The sequence below is a fragment of the Herpailurus yagouaroundi genome, unplaced genomic scaffold (assembly GCF_014898765.1).
Source record: "Herpailurus yagouaroundi ecotype Mexico unplaced genomic scaffold, PumYag 28, whole genome shotgun sequence".
In the NCBI taxonomy this organism is placed as follows: domain Eukaryota; kingdom Metazoa; phylum Chordata; class Mammalia; order Carnivora; family Felidae; genus Herpailurus; species Herpailurus yagouaroundi.
In genome coordinates, this window is record NW_024412376.1 from 12,281,786 (window position 1) to 12,297,213 (window position 15,428).

The 15,428-nt window shown below is 36.1% G+C and overlaps 1 protein-coding gene across 15 annotated transcripts in view; it reads left to right on the forward strand.

Moving 5' to 3' along the window:
• HMBOX1 (homeobox containing 1) overlaps positions 1-15,428 on the forward strand; it is a 195,041-nt gene that overhangs the window by 50,284 nt on the left and 129,329 nt on the right. For 2 of the 15 annotated variants that reach the window (XM_040468090.1, XM_040468172.1), the window contains exon 2: positions 11,252-11,297. The exons of the other annotated variants lie outside the window; for them this stretch is intronic. The gene's annotated coding sequence lies outside the window, so the exon portion shown is untranslated. The remainder of the gene's footprint in view (positions 1-11,251; positions 11,298-15,428) is intronic. 15 annotated transcript variants of the gene reach the window in all.

The window sequence follows — 15,428 nt, forward strand, 5'->3', positions numbered from 1 at the left end:
AAACCAAATTAAGGGATTTGGGAGCAAGAAAATTAGAAAACATTATCATCACTGTACTTGTAAAGTACAGTATTATTCTTCATTTTATATTAAGGTAGATAGGATATGAGACAGTAGAATTGGAAAAAATTGAAAGAAAAAAACCACTATCTTCCTTGTGTCTTCCTTTTTTCAGTTGTTCACTACCTGTTTAGTCACCCAGTTCATTGGGACAGGATGAGAAAGATGGACAAGAGGAATGATACAGGATTGGTAGTGAGGATGGTATAGCTGAGGTAGACAAAGAGATTTATAAATTGGTTCTGGAGGATTTAAAGTGGGTATTAGTATTTCCATACAGAGACCCAAAATACTTTGGATTGTGGTAATAAGTTATTACTGTTTGTTACTCATACTCATTGAAGTTCTCTAAGTTTCTTACTAGCAGTGAACTGTTATTCCACCTCTGTTCTTTCCAACTTTATGCTACCTTTTTACTAAAGAAAAGTATTCTTATATGTACAACATAATCACTTTATGGAGTACTTGTTATAGGCCAGATTCATAAGCCAGAGGCACCTAGTTCCTTGGATCAGTCTCTATGTGATTTGGATCTTCTTATTCATGGCTTTTAAAATTTGTTTTTCTATAGAAAAAAAAATGTCCTTTCTGTTTGTGGGAATAAAGTGCAACAGATTTTGTTGAATACAGAATAGTGATTGGACCTGCTGATGTTGCCAAAATAAATAAACCTTTGAGACTGGTGACTTTGTTTTTGTATCTTCCATAATATTTTATGCAAAGTAGAGACTTAATATTTATTACTAAAAGTAAGATTGTTATTTGCATCATTTAGAATCCTCATGTGTTAGAAAAGGTAAAGAGCAATAAGTATGTTTGATGGCTAAGAATAGCATCGAATTTCAAAGTGTGATCATCAAGAGATTTCTTGAAGGCAACTTCTGGGAGAAAACTGAAAAATCACTTCAAAACATTACCAAGTGCTGTTTGTGTTTCCACTTACCTGTTCACTTTTGCCCTTCAGTATATTATGCTACTTTGTTTTGCCCTACCTCCTTTTACCCACAATTGCTTTTTTTTATACCTCAGTTATTAGGGCTTATAAGGGTGCCTCATTTGAATCTCTGTCTTTCTGTTATTTCCTGTTTCTCACTGTCTAAGAAGACCACATACCTATTATTACTTTCATTTAATTAAAAACAAATAACTGGCTGTTGCCTTAAATTACTATAGTAGAGCTCTTAAGTGTCTTAGAATCCCAGGCCTGGTCAGTTCTCCATATTTCAGATAACAAACTTTGATATCTGTTCCACATCCTGATGATCAGGAATCTATAACGTTAAAAGGAAAGAGCAGTGTTGAAATGTGACCTTGCACAAGTCAGCCTCATTTAGCTGGCTTTCTTTATCTGCAAATTTGAGAGAGTTAATATTTGTCCTTGAACCTAATAGAATCTGTTGTGGGTTTAAAATTAAACAAAGCCTTGTAAGCTGCACAAAACCTCTGCAATTCTAAGATATTATAGGGATAATATTTCTAAAGTACCACTTAGAAAAGGCTACATTAAAATAAAACATTCACACTTCTATGAAGCAGCCAGGGGTATCTTTTCAGTCTCTTCATTTCTTTTTCTGTAGTAGCCTCTCAATCCTTGATGGAAATTCAGTCCACCTCTAAAAGCCTAGGGCAAATGTCACCACCTTCATAATTTATCTCTTTATGCCCTGAATTAAAAGTAATATCACCCCTTAGAATTCAGATAATTCAGATTCAGTAATATCACCCCTTAGAATTCAGATAAAACCTTTAATGGACACAGCAGTTGCCTTTTATTTTCAGTCTTTTCAATCCACCCATTACTCTTGAGTGAAACATCTAAATATTATAAAATAAATTGGAGTAGGGCAGTAGTCACTCAAACCTTAAATGTGTCTAAGATCACATGGGGAATTTTGATCTCTCCCCTTAGAAGTTGGGAGTTAGAAGTTGGGAGTCAGGCCTTCTGCTTCCGACACACTGTGCTTGTTTTACATGATTCTCCAGCAGGTCTTTTGCACATGATATTGCCTTAGTCTAGAATCAGTGTTTCCTTTCTCTCTTTGTTTGTGTGGTACCTATCCCTAAGATCTGAGGTTTATCATTAATTCCTAAGGGAATCTTTTCCTAGCTTACTAACCGATTCCTAGTAAATCCTTAACTAGGTCAACTCCCCCACATTATATATTCTCAGAGCACTGAGTATTCCATCACAAGTGAAGCTTTGCTATGTATTTGTAAAATTATTTGAATAATGACTTTCACTAAACTGGAAGCTCATGAGGGTGGAAATTATGTATGTTCTTGTTCTGTGTTATATTGCTATTGCCTGCATATATGCCTATTGTCTATAGTTCCTGGAACACTGTCTTAGCTTAGTAAATAGTGTGCATAGATGAGTAATAGTCCACAGACATCATTTAGACAAGTATTGGACCAGAAGTTCTGGACCCTTACATTCTATCCCTGGCTTACAACTAACTTGTAAGTTCTCTCTTAACCTTTCTGTTTGGTGATCTAAAACTGAGTGAAACCTGTCCTACCTACAGGGCAGATGTTCACGGGGTATTGAGGACATTATCGAGGACATTAAGTGAGAAATGTGCAGGCACTTTGAAAAGTCTAAAGTGCTATTTAAATATAAAGTTACATTAAATAGTGATATGAGTGGAAGACACTCGTGGATACAGAGTGTAATACATGAGCCATGTTATTGTTATTTATTGTTTAAGCCATAGGAATTGCATTTCAAGGTGGAATTTAATCTCTGCTTCTTGTACGTTTGACTTCTTGTTTATTTCACAAATTATAGCTCTCACTATCCATTCTTTATGGTAGTGAATATCATTTATTTCTACTTGTGAAAAACATATGAACCAAAATTGCCCAAGACTAGCCTTCAGATTTCTTTTTATGGTTCAGCAAGCCCTGTGGTATTAATATGTACCTCATCTTTCACAAATGGCTTATCTATGTGTTTGTAATTACTTAATACTATGTGCTGTTAGGCATAAAGGGATTGTATATGTTAACTGGGTAAAATGGAATAGGAAAACATCAGTTAAACAGATTGAATGTGGATACTTTGGTATATTTTTGGAACAGGGCAAGATACCCTCGACTTTTAAAACAGACTCTATATGTGGTCATTCCATAATTTTCTTCCACTAGCCTATTAAAATATATTTATGTTGCCCCCCCTCTGTGTTTTATGTTCCCAGTTCTGTCTACCTTCATCCTTTTTCATTCCTCTAATTTTTCCTCTTTTTAACTTCAACAATTTGGGTTGCAGGGGAAAAAACCTGGCACTTAATCAAGAACATGATCTCATTGCTTTCAATGGCTTAGAAAAGAAACATTTTAAAGCAGTTGAAAGATTTCACTTTGGAAAGTAGGTACTGCATAACTAAGTGTGTTGGTTCCCAGCAGAGCCTTGAGTAACCCCTTTCCAGCCATCCTCATGTTTTTTCTCTTCTACTTCCTGTTCAGTGAGCAATAGCCTAGGTTTAAAAAAAAAAAAAAAAAAAAAAAAAAAGGCCAGTAAGACTTTACTTCTGGCTCTCTTGCCAGGGTATTGTTTTCTGTTCTTTCACTCTTCTGCATAATACTTGTATATTTTTGTAGCATAATGTTTCTAGGCTTCATCACCTGTATAGACATAGAATATAATTGTTAGTTCCCTCCTGCTCACACAAGCCCCCCAGCCCTTTTCAGAGTTCCCTTAGGTATTTTGGGGAGTCTGAGTGGAATGTAACATGTGTTCAGGAACATGAAGTGAATATTCTTTTCTTACAGCTTACTTGGGAAGTCCGTCCCCCTCAAGCCACCCCAATGTGGTACCTTTTCACTGCCACTGCTGCTGGGTCTTCTGTGAGGGGTAGTAGCTAGATTCTGTCTTTAGTGCTTTCAGAGCTGCCAGCCTTCAGAGTACCCGGGAGTGCATGGCTGAATTAGAGAGTTCTCCCTACTTCCCATCTCTGTACGCTTTGTTCCCAAATCCCAAAGCAGCAGAGTTTGTGCTCAGAGTTTCAGTCTCTCTTGAAAAGATTTCTTATCTTTTCCATCTATCCTTTTATTTCTGGGCTCAAAACCAGTTCAGAGAGCCAGATGGAAAAAGATATCATGCCATTTCTCCCATTGGCCTTTATTTCATCTCACTCTCCTTTGCTCACCCTCTCGCCCTCCTCTAAATTCCTGCTGAAATTTGCATCATCCATGATAGTTGCTGAATTCTTAATCGTACTTGGAATCAGCTCAGTGAACCTGTTACTTCTTTAAAAACTGGTTTCACTTGCTACAAAATTCAAAAAGATACAAAAATATGTCCAGTGAAAAGTCTCTTAGTACTTTCATCCCACAGGTGTCAAGTTCCCCACCCTGGGGGAATCAGTATTACCAGTTTCTTCTGTTTCCTTCTAGAAATTCTTTATGTGTGTATAAATAAATCGGTATAGTTAATGTATATATTCTTCCCCACTCTCCCCCTTCTCCTTCACAAATGACATGTTTGCTCTCCTTGTCCTTGTTCTATTCACTAGAAGACTGTTTTGCATTAGCAATCAAGACTTTGCTTATTTTTTAATGGCTGCATTGCATGGTTATATAATAACTTATTTATCTTGTCCCCTAATGTTGGATATTTAGGTTGCTTCTAATCTTTATTACAAGTAATGCTGCAGAGAATAACATTTAACATAAGTTATTTTACCCATCTATATCTGTGGGGGGTAAATCCCCAGAACTGGAATTGCTAGGTTAAAGGTTATGTAATTTAGAACCTGCTGCATTTTCAGTTACTAAATTCTTAAGAGTTTGTTTTTGATTTCTAGCTTATATTCTAGACTCCTCCTTTAATGAGCTGTGTCACTACCTCATTTTATTTGGTGATTGCTCAGGTAGTACCCAGGAATCATAAAGAAGTGGACCAGGTAAGGAGACAAAATAGATTGTTTTTGTTTTCATACTTTTCATAGAGATAAAAGTACAAAGAATTATTTCTCTATCCTGGAACAAACCTTAGTATAAGCTTGGTGATGAATGGCAGCTGATATTTAGTGTCTAGAAATAGTAGGGACTGTGCTGAACTGGAGGGTGCATGCCTTATATGAAGGGGGGCAGTGCAATTCAACTCCAGCCAATTGTTGGCACACTAGGTATTACAAACTTAGTGGTGACTCAGTGGTGACAGATGCTGCAGTTTTTTTCTTTAATTCAGAAGGCTTCATATTTATATTCTGTCTCCTAACGTCAAAATTCCATGTAGACCAAACAAAATCCATGGGATTGATCCAACTTGCTAAGCCTCCAGTTTATGCCCTCCACTGTTGCACATACAGAGGTAGCTTATTTGGTCTATTTCTCCAGCTCTGACTCCCACATTTTCTGGTTCTTCATCATCTGCTATCAACTAGATACTGCCTCTGGGTGTTCTATTGATTCTTAAATATTCAGTTCTGGATATCATCGTTTTCTATTTTCTTAAATCTTTATTTGAAACTTCCTTCACCCTTGAGGACAACATACAGAATCATGAGATTTAATATCTCATTTCTGTTCATTTAGTTGCCATATCCCATGACTCCAGCAAACATTTTCTATTTTAGAGGTGTAAAACTTTAGCAAGCAGGATCAGAAAACACTGATATTCATTGTTCTTTCCATGATCTCTACCAGAATTCTTTCTAGATTTTGGTCATTATTTGAAGGGACTGGGAGGATATGATCATAGATGTTAATAAGTATTCAAATAAAACTTAGCCAGGCTGTAGTCATTCATGGCAGCATTTTGAATGTGTTTTGTTCAGTGAGGTATTGGAAGAGGAATTAATACCTTGAGCCAAAGTCCCCAGACACTGATGATTCCCATTGGATCAAAAACTGTTACCTACGTAGTTCATATTTTTGTATTCCATGTTTCAGAATTTCCTACTAGAGAGTGTTATACAATTGTTAATATTACCTCTTCCCTCCCTCTTGTCATAGACTTCCATTGCCCCCATCCCAGTCAGATGGTTAGAAACTACTACCCTTGATGTTTTTTCTCAAATAGTTTAAGTCACTTATTCATACTTAGAGTAATTAAAAGGTTATTTGGAGGCACTATAAAAAAAAAACTAGATTTGGGAGGAAAACTCTTGGGACACTGAGTCCTGACAGTTACTGGGGAGAAGCAAGCGTTGTCCAAGCAGTTCTTGGCTGAGAGCTGTCTGTCTAGCTCTCCATTTCTGCATGCTCACAAAACTACTTTCTCATGGTATAGTTTTCCAAATAAACTCCCCTACTAGAAAGCACGTGTTCTCAATGCCAGCCATTACATTGTCTTTCTGATAGTCTCCTTAAATTAGTTTTCTCTTAGGTTACACTAACCTTTTTGAAAGATTGATAGTTCATACTGACAAAGGAGCAAGGGAGCTAACCTTTCCAAGTGCCTACTTTAGGAGGTTTTTTCTGTATTTTATTTTAGTCCTCATAGTGACCCCTTGAGGCAGATATCACTGTTTACAGTTCGCGGAGGAGGAAACCAGGGGTTAGCAAGGTTAAGACATTTGTACAAGACCAAACTGTTACCAAGTTGTAGAACCTGAGCTTTCAAACACATAACCATCTTGCTCCAAGTCTCTTATTCTTTGTATTATTCCATTTTATTCCCAGTTTTGAATTTTAGAAAGATTGTTTTGTTAACTATGTATCACAAGAATGGAGATAGGACAGTTAGAAACCATGGTATTAATGCAGCAGAAAAAAGGTTTCAAGTACGAAAGAGAAGGTCACAGATAAAAGAACCTGGTAAGAGAGTAATTGAAACGTTGGTTTAGCACATACTTGTGTGTTCTTTTAGTTTACTATATAAAGAGTGGATTTTTCAAGCTATAAATTCCAGTTTAAAATGACAACCTATCAATTATATGTTGAAGCTATTAACACTTAGTATTTGGGGATATGATATAAAGTATAAATCAGAATCTTAAGACTGAATCATTCTCTGTCCTTTGTAGAGATTTTCTTTAATATGAATGTGCTTGATAGGTATTTTTAAATCTCTACTTTTATTTGTATATTAATTCATATAAAAGAAGTAGTAAAGAGCACAGGATTTAGCACATTTTTTTATGCTGGTTAGACATAATATAAAAGAATGTAAAACTCATTTGAATCTGGAAATTATTCCAAAGATTGAACAAGTTTTGCCACTTATAATTAGATATGAATCCATTGTACAGAGAGTGCTTTTTGAGAGCTAGTTGTATTTGGTAGCATATAATAAATAATTTAAAATATTAATACTGTATATTTGTATTGTGCATTATACTTTGTTACTGAGGTTTGAGAACTCATGAGTTTGTCAGTAGATATCTGAGGAAAATAATTCAGAATAACAGATCTGAAATATAAAGAGATTATAGCAAATAAAATTTAGATAATCCATTATGATTCTGGAGTAGAGTACATGATCTTGTTGGGAATGGCCTGGTCATGGGGAACATAAAAGAGCAAAAGAAATAGGGAAAATGAGATGGTATCTGCACCCCCCAGGTTTTTAAAGATGAGCATGAGAAAGCTGTATGCTCCCTAACTCAGGTGGAGAGCCTTTTCTAATGACTTGAGGTGCTGTTCAGATCTGTTCAGTCAGGCAACACAAAATGCGAGGCTCTGAAATAACTATAGACTGGGAATGCAGGAAGTAAAAGAAACTGCAGCTGTCCTTTAGTGTTGTAAGTCTTGGGATGAAACATAACTTGGCTCCCTGGAATTTGACTTCAAGTTCAGTTGTAAAACATAACCTGATTGGCTACCTCCTTATTTTGAATTATATATTAGCATATCCTCCTGAGATGTGGAAGGTAAAAACACTTCTCCACTTCTCTTGCAATGAAGAGCGTATGAATTCCCTCATCCTCTGCCTTTATATCCTCCTTTTAGCACTCACCTCCTAATAAATTGACAAGAGGATGCTTCAAAGCTAGTCATAAGAGTAGTTGATGATGCTCTCTAAAGTCAATTTAATGGATGCTGGGAATGCCCCAAAATAACATTTCTATTAACCTGTTGTTGATATTATCAGAAATTTCTACCATTACTGATTCATGCTAAGTTTCCTATTAAATTGAATCATCCCTAGTGAAGCTACTGATTTAATTTCTATCTAGCCAAGATAATATTTAGTATTTTTAATAGAAATTTTCAACTACAGGTTCCTCTTTGATCTGGGCCTCCTGGTAGCTCCCACTTCTCTGATTTCGTGTTCTGTTGTTCATGCAACTCTAGCCACGCTGTCTTCGGTGCTGTTCTTTGAACATGATAGACAGTTTCTGCCTCAGGGTCTTGATTTTAAATGCTTTCTCCCCTTTGTCTACATGGCTTGCTTCCTAACTTCATTCAGGTCTTTACTCTGATTTAACTTTCTCACTGAGGCTTTCTCTGAGCACCCTATTTAAAATTGTAACCCCACCACCCACAATCCCTAAATGCTTTCCCAGCTTTATTTTTCTCTGTTGTACCTACCATGATTTAAATACTGTATGTTTGACTTTTTTTTTAATTTGCCTGCCTTTCACCACAAGAATGTAAGCTTTATGTGAATAGGGATTTTGTTCATTGCTGTATTTCCCAGTGTAATTTCTCACATGTAGTAGATGCTCAGTAAATATTTGTTGAAAGCATAAATGAATACAAGGTACTGCAGGATTGAGCATAAAAAGAAGTGCCTATAGGGAAAGTGAATACCAAACAATTATCTTGTTGTGTAGTTTTTCTTATGTTGTTTCGCAAAATATGATGAATTTTATTCATCCCTTTCCAAGAAATACTTGCCCAGGACCAACTATGGACAGCTTCCGTTGGCATGTTTATAACAATTCTGAACTCAACAAAACCTTTAAATGACACGCATTTATTTTTTTTATTTTATTTTTTTTTTTCAACGTGTATTTTTATTTTTGGGACAGAGAGAGACAGAGCATGAACGGGGGAGGGGCAGAGAGAGAGGGAGACACAGAATCGGAAACAGGCTCCAGGCTCTGAGCCATTGGCCAGAGCCCGACGCGGGGCTCGAACTCACGGACCGCGAGATCGTGACCTGGCTGAAGTCGGACGCTTAACCGACTGCGCCACCCAGGCGCCCCTAAATGACACGCATTTATATAGACCCTAAGTTTCTAGAGCACTATGTTGGATTTTTTGCACTAATCTGGGAGTCAGGGTTTCTGGCTCCTATTATCTGATTTTTGTTTTCATCTGTAAATAGAGGTGATTGGAAAACACTAACATCTGTTCTAGCTTAATCTAAGATTTTATGATTTACTTCAGTGTAGCTTAATGAAATCCTTTATGCCAATTCTATAATTATTTATTAAACTTTGGAAAACTGCTGGGATAGGGGAAATGCAAAAATGGGAAGAAAATATTGAATCTTTCAGAAATGCAGAACCACAAGGGTTTGCTCTGGAGGTTGTTTATCAGTATGTTATATCCTTTGCCTGCAAAAGAAAATAGAGGCTTCAAAGCCATATGAATGTTTGAGCCGTGGATCAAGGCATGTGAATTGGTTCTGTGAGTAAATCGTTATATTTTAATATCAAAATACTCTGGATGTGTGTCAATAGGGATTTTTTTATGTATTTGTTTTAGTCCAGGGGGTAGTTCCATTTTTGAATGATAGTACACAAACTTTAAAAATTATTTATAATGAGGGCACCTGCGTGGCTCAGTTGGTTAAGCCTCCGACTCTTGATCTCAGCTCAGGTCTTGGTCTCAGGGTCGTGAATTCAAGCCCCGTGTTTGGTTCCACACTGGATATGGAGCCTACTTAAAAATATATATATATAATGATGATAGACTTTGCCTTCAAAATAAGTCTTCCTGTTGTAGTGAAGTAGAATTCTACCAAATTTACTTTCAATTATGAATAAGATTAAGTACTCAGTATTGATTGATATGGGAAATAATAGGAAATATTTTGGATGACATTATTGTCAAAATTGTCTTTATGCCTAGATGTTATATTTTATACACCAGGTATGACATTGCCATATTAATTCTTTCTTGTTCTCTGGCACTGTGGTATTAGAGTTCTTGCTTGTTCTCTAAACTAGTAGTTTCCAAGCAGCATTACCTCCAGGAGCTGTTTAAAAGTATTCTTGGACCCCTACCCTCAATTATTTGGGATCAGTAGGTACAGAATTGGCTAGGGATTCTGTGCTTTTAATTCTGATGCATGGCACAGTTTGGGAACACCTGTCCTAAACTGATGTGGTACAATATATTTGTACTGCAATTCAGTAAGAATGGAGTAGGATCATGTGTAACTTAACATTGACAACCCCATGAGATTCAAACACGCTGAGACTTTCATAGTAAGGAATGCAAAATAGTATAATATAAACAGTATGATAATAAATGAAAACAGCTTCATGTGTTTTGAACTCAAATAAATAAAATCTGGAACTACAACTCTTTCAGATATAAATCCACAAGAAAGTGTTTTCTAAACCGACTGTAACATAAAGGTGCTTCTGGTTGGAGTCCAATACATTTGAGGCCACATATAAAGGCAGAGAGGTTGGCTCAGCCTCTGACTTAAGCATATCCTAACATTTCACAACATAGTTAAATAGAGTTTACTAGTGACCTTCTATTAACAATGTATATTTTTATTTTTTTTTAAATTTTTTTTTTCAACGTTTATTTATTTTTGGGACAGAGAGAGACAGAGCATGAACGGGGGAGGAGCAGAGAGAGAGGGAGACACAGAATCGGAAACAGGCTCCAGGCTCTGAGCCATCAGCCCAGAGCCTGATGTGGGGCTCGAACTCACGGACCGCGAGATCGTGACCTGGCTGAAGTCGGACGCTTAACCGACTGCGCCACCCAGGCGCCCCAACAATGTATATTTTTATTTTCAGGTTATATAATTATTTTAGAATGGAGAAATGCAAGTAATATTTTGAAGGTAACATCAAAAACCACCATATATCTTAAAGTAATCAAAACCTTTAACTCCTATATTAGACGACCATAGTAAATTCTAGAGGGCATGTGGCAGTCATGTGGCTTTTCTGATTAATTGTGTTTATTGATAATGCTTCAACATCTAACAGTGAAGTATAGTAGCCTAGAGACTCCTTCCAAGAAGCTATAAAAAATATGAATGTTCTACCCTCTTCTGTCTATTCATGAGTTAGTTCAACAAATAACTGTAGTGCCTGTTGTGTTCCAGATACTGCTTTAGGAGCTGGTACAGATAATTGGCAATCGTGACACAGGTAATAGACACATACAATAAATACATAACATGCTGATTAGTATTAGTCATATATATTAATCATATATATTAAAGATTAATATTTTCTTAGAAGAAGAAGCAAAAGTGAAACTATTTTGCTTTTTTGTTAAAAAAAAAAACCTGAGTTTAGGAAAGGGAAGTTTGGCATAAAAAAATAGCCTTATTCAGTTAACATCATAGATATTTAATCACTGCTTCATGAATGAATGTGTGGAAACTTTTTTCTGCAAATTTAGTACACACAAAATTGACTTGGTAATGGAAAACAGTAATATTGTTCTAGGTCTAGTACCAGAAAACCTGTATCCTGCTCTAATTAGGCTCTTTGCAGAAGTGTTGTGTCAAATTTGGGGAGCCACTTTTTAAGAGAAGACAGGATAATGACAAATGAGGAAACCATGTCAAACTGGAATCAGGACTGGGAATACTTAGCATGGAGACTCTTTGCAAGATTCTGCAGATAATTTAAAAGTCTGCCTTGTGGGAGAGAAAAGGTAAAATTTAGTCTGTATTGATCCAGCCAGATGAGTGGATTGAAGTTCTAAGAAACAGTTTAGAATTTTATAAAAGGAAGATCTTTATCAGCAAAACTCTCCATTAAACTTCCCTGTCACTGGAAATGTAAGAAAAGCCACAAGAGTATATATAGGTCTTTAAAAATTTGACAAGTAGCATATGTAATAGTTATTTTGGAATAAAAATGTCCATGGTATAAAATATCCTTTAATCCTGAATCATAATGAGTAAAACTTGATGTAAATACTAGATTTTTTTTAGTAGTGTGTCTGTTGTTGAACTTTTTGCATGGTACCTATCACAATGAAACATTGCCCCAGAAAAATGATAAAAAATTGTATCCCTAAGCTTATACTTGCAGAAAGATGAAGCCCAACACAAGTACTTATAGTACAGTTCTAATAAGAAAAGGGAAGTCCCATTAGTTTATTGACGTTGGGCAAGTAGTGTCTTGTCTTAATTCCCTCCCTCAGGGAATTGTGAGATTAAATGAGTTTGTATTTGTAAAATACTTAACCAGTAAGTACTTGGCCCAGGGAAGTAAACATTAAATGGTGGTAGTGGTTGTTATTTACAGTTTTAAACTACCTAGAGGCATTATTTGAGAGGTTAGTATTCTAATCTAGATGAGTTAATTTGCAGTATCTGTGGTTCTGTTTTCCTCTAGTCACCAAGCATTCTTCACTGCAGAACTCTGCAAGTTGCCTTTCAAATCACAGCTAAATGTAGTAAATCCTCATTTACCCAACATTGTTCAGGGGGAAATTGTTTAGCATAAGTGAAATACCTTCTGATTAACTTCCTAAAATGTAAACTTTTAACCATTTTTAACTTTTGAAACAAGTGTATCACATACTTTCCTGCCTTTTTAAAACAAAGACCCTAAACATGACTTTAATTTTTTGATGAGTTAGTGTTATATGTATCTATAATTAAATAGTTGTTTTCATTTATTTTATTTTGTTCTCAGGCAGCTGTCATTTTTTTTTTTCTGTGGTAAAGCCTTTTTAAACACTCCCAACCACTTTCTAATTTTCTGTGTCTAATCTGTTCTGGATTTGGAAACCAGATATTCAGGCTTGCTAAGAAATGTATGTTAAAATGATTAAGATGTCTGGAATTCACTTGAAAATAATTAACAACTCCCCTCCCTTCTTAATTATTCAAGCTGGGTGATGGGCACTTGAGCATTTATTACTCTGTTCTAACTGCCCTTGTACATGTTTGCAAATTGTCATAATAAAAGTATTTTAAAACCACCATTAAAAAAGGAATTGTAGGGGCGCCTGGGTGGCGCAGTCGGTTAAGCGTCCGACTTCAGCCAGGTCACGATCTCGCGGTCCGTGAGTTCGAGCCCCGCGTCGGGCTCTGGGCTGATGGCTCAGAGCCTGGAGCCTGTTTCCGATGCTGTGTCTCCCTCTCTCTCTGCCCCTCCCCCGTTCATGCTCTGTTTCTCTCTGTCCCAAAAATAAATAAAACAAAAAAACGTTGAAAAAAAAAAATTAAAAAAAAAAAAAAAAGGAATTGTATGGTAGCTATATGCAGGTCTAAGTATATTTATTTCTTAATTTTTATCTTTATAAGGATTCACAGGAAACTTAACAGTATTTATCTTTGGACAGAAGGACTGAGAGCTAAGGGAAAGGGATGTTCACTTTAGAAGAGTTTAAGACCTTTTTTAGCTTCGTGTGTGTGTGTGTGTGTGTGTGTGTGTGTGTGTGTTTACTGTATATCTAGTCAGGAAGGAGGTTCACTTTAGTAAATTCTTTGAATTAACAATCTGTAAATTGAAAATACTAACAGCATCTAACTTGCAGAAACATGAGACTTGTGTACCTCTGTATTTTAACATATTTTTTTGCTTTATTTTAAATAGTTTAAATGGTAGCACTGGGTTCTGTGTGAGATGCTGAAAGAGCAGTAAAAAGAGCTCTGTAATGGCTGTTTTAAACTTTTGAGAATTCTTTTTTGGTATCCAAATCTGGGCTTAAAGGGTCACTAATTGATGTTTGCAATGTTCCCTGTCATCTCGCCTCTTGATGGCTTGCTTACTGCCTCTGGTACAGCTAAGCTAACTCTTCACTCTTTCTTATGCTTTGCTTTCTTCCTAAAGCCTTACACTCCTTGTTTCTTTCTTTCTTCCTTGATTTAAATATTCTGTCCTTTCTGTGTTTACTATTATTGAGTGGAACATACAAGCTGAACCGCAAAGTATAAATTCGATTGTAAATTGCCACTGGATGTACTGGATTCACAATTAAGCATTACCTGAAGGTGGGGAGTATAAATTGTTGCCTTTTTGGGAGGCAATTTGACAAAACCTAGCATCACTTAAAATGTACATATTCTTTGTTATAACAATTTTTCTGCTGGGAAATTATCATAAAGTGATAGTCACTCTTGTACTAAGATGTATGAAGAAACTGAATGGTGTCTGAGTGAAAGAGAAAAAGGAGTTTGGAGTAAGAGGCAGACTTACCGTTTATAGTATAGGTCTTCTGAAATTCACCTTTTCCTTTACCTTCTACAGTTACTACTTTTTATGTTAAAGAGAAAATGTAGGGTAAAAAAAAACAAAAAAACCTTTTACCACCTGTGGATTACACAGCATCTACAGGTTCTTATTCCTAATGGATTTTCTGGATTTTATTTTTCTTCAGGGGTCAACAATGCTGATAGTAGGCTTCTTCATTGCTCAACTTGACTTTGTGTAGTATTTTGATAACCCTAAATTAATCATTTGATAATTGAGTCCATTTCTGATATTAGGAATTTTTATAATTTTATTACATAAATGTGGGTGTATGTGTATCTATTGCATAGATGCATTTATCCTTCCTGATCATATTCCAAATACACATACCCGTTCTTAATCCCAACTCCATTATCTGTTGACTACCTGTTTTTCTATGTTCAGGTACTTAGGTATGTGTCTATGTATGTATATAGGTATACACACTGACATAAGACATGACATACAAAGTGATCTTTTGATTGTAGTTTTTTTTTTTAATTTTTTTAATGTTTATTTTTCAGAGAGAAAGAGAGAGAGAGAGAGAGAGAGAGAGAGAGAGAGAGAGAAAATGAGTGGGGGAGGGACAGAGAGACAGGGAGACATAGAATCTGAAACAGGCTGAGCTGTCAGCACAGAGCCTGATGTGGGGCTCCATCTCACAAACCGTGAGATCATGCTCTGAGTTGAAGTCAGTCGCTTAACTGACTGAGCCACCCAGGTGCCTCTGTAGTTTCTTTTTCTTTAAGCCTGATCATATTATACTCATTTGATTGCATGTTGCTTTTTTTTTCAGTCAACAACTGCATTGTGCAGATCCCCACCAAGTCACTTAGTAAAACTGATTTATTCTTTTTAATGATTGCATTGTGTTAATTGATCAGAGTATATTGTAGTTTATTCAGCCATTCCTGTATTGATTGAAACAACTCTGCTTAGGGTGCCTGACTGACTCAGTCAGTAGAGCATGTGACTCTTGATCTCAGAATTGTGAGTTCAAGCCCCACATTGGTCATAGAGCCTACCTTGAAAAAGAAAGGAAGGAAGGAAGGAAGGAAGGAAGGAAGGAAGGAAGGAAGGAAG